We start from the raw sequence: 1987 nt of genomic DNA, 5'->3' as shown, positions 1-1987 counted from the left end.
ATTTTATACTTTTAAAATAATAATTTAATTAGTCTTTTAAAAAATAACAGTGAAATATTCAACCCTTATTCAAATACACTCCTCAGTGTATGGGTTTGCAACTGCACAGTTTGTCTTCATGAGCACTGCAGGTCCAGGATGCAGTTGGCCCAGGCAGAATGGCTGTGTTCCAGGGTGGCTGGGCATCCAGGAACCCCTGTGGTTCCCAAAGCCTCTGCACAGATGGAGCAAGCAGCTGTGGGAGCCTTGAGCTTCCCATGCGTTTGCAGGAGCACTGTGCAAAATGGGCTGTGTTCAGTGCCAGGGAAACCTGCACACATCCCGTGGCAACCCAGGCTCGGAGAAGGAAGAGAATGGGAGGGTTCACCGAAAAAAAGGTGATGGTGGATCTGAACTGTTGCTTTGTAAATCTCCCCCGAGTTGTGCCTGGGCTGGTGACATGCACTTAGACAAGCCAGAAGCCCTTCAGCTGTGGGACAGTGATGCAATCCCCAGGGAGCATCAGGATCTCTCTCAACCCTGCACAGTTTGGCCATTGGCAGAGAAGATCAGGTTTGCTTCCAGATGAAGTGCCTGGTGTTGTCTGTGCATTGGGTGACCATGCTGGGTGTTCTGCTGGCCCACAGGTCTGTGAGGAGAACTGTACCTACCAGAACTGTAGGTCTTTCTGTAGGACAGCTCTAAATCCAGTTCAACACCATCAGCTTCCAGCAGGATTTTGCCTCTGTGCCAGCACGGCTGTCCTAGAGAGACACGGGTCATCCTCGAGACCCCAGATGTTGCTGCTCAGTAGTTGATCTGACGTGGGAATCGCTGTAGCTGGGATTTCGGGATGTGAAAGGAAAAAAGGGCAGGGAGCGTGCATGGGGAGGAGGGGGAGGCATGGAGGAGGACGGGGTGGTGCATTCATCAACCATAGAGGAGGATCTCTGCTTTCCCAGGAAGCAGGATGCAGGGTGAAGCCCCAGGACTTCTGCCCAGGGGGCTGTGTGGCTCATCTGGATTTAGCTGGGAAAATGAGGGAGTAGGATAGGATGTGTCCGATGAACCCTTGGACACAGTGTGGTTGCCTGCTGGGAGCTGCTCCAGCCCAGGGGGGGCTTTGCCCACACAGACAGCTGGGATACAACCCTGGAGCTGGAGTTGCCTGGGAGCAGCGACTGGAGCAGGAATCACTGCTTGGCTTTGGGTTTCTTAAAGCCAGAGGGGATGGTGGCTGTGGCAGTGAGGAGGGCAGGAGGGTGGCAGAAGCAGCAGATGGGTGTCTCCAGGGAATCTGTGCTGGTGCTAGGTCCAGCCCACCTTTCTGATAGGGAAATCAGGAAGTTAAGTGAGGGAATTAGGAAAACAACAATCTTTGATTTCAGGTGAGAAGGGTACCTAAGCCATCCGTCTTCTCCCAGGCCTGAGCTGGGAACTATCTTCTCCCACCTGCTTTTACCACTGGAGCCAACTTCCTTTGGATAAAGCATACTTCAAGGAGTGGGGCTGGGGAGAACTTGATAGACAGGGAGCACAACTCATTACACAGAACTGGGCAGGTTAGGATAGGGCTATAGGTCAGAATTTATCTGGTGTAGCTCTTGGAGTTTTCTGTGGTTTAGTGATGTTAAGGCTGTGGTGTTGCTCTACCCTTGCTTTTTGAGGCTCAGGAGAAATGTGGTGATACAGCTCTGCACAGCAGATTGTCCCTGACATTCACTGACATCAATAGTCAATGGACAACCCAACAGCAGTGGCCCAGCTGGATCCCACTAATTTCTTTGGATTTGTCCCAAAGCAGCCTTTAAACAATGGGTCCTGCAGGCTGTGGCTGAGACACTGGTGACCTTTCCTCTGTGGTAGCCCTGGCAGCTCTGCGGATGCCAATGCCCAAGATGGTTTTATTTGTGTGCTCTGTTGTGTTGTGATGGAACAGGCAAATGTTCTGCAAGGGCCAGCCTGTGTTAAATAACACCGTGTATACTTTTGGACTTAAGCTAGAGAC

This window comes from Nestor notabilis, unplaced genomic scaffold (genome assembly GCF_000696875.1).
Source record: "Nestor notabilis isolate BGI_N333 unplaced genomic scaffold, ASM69687v1 scaffold21667, whole genome shotgun sequence".
NCBI lineage: Eukaryota > Metazoa > Chordata > Aves > Psittaciformes > Psittacidae > Nestor > Nestor notabilis.
This window is presented reverse-complemented; position numbering follows the sequence as displayed.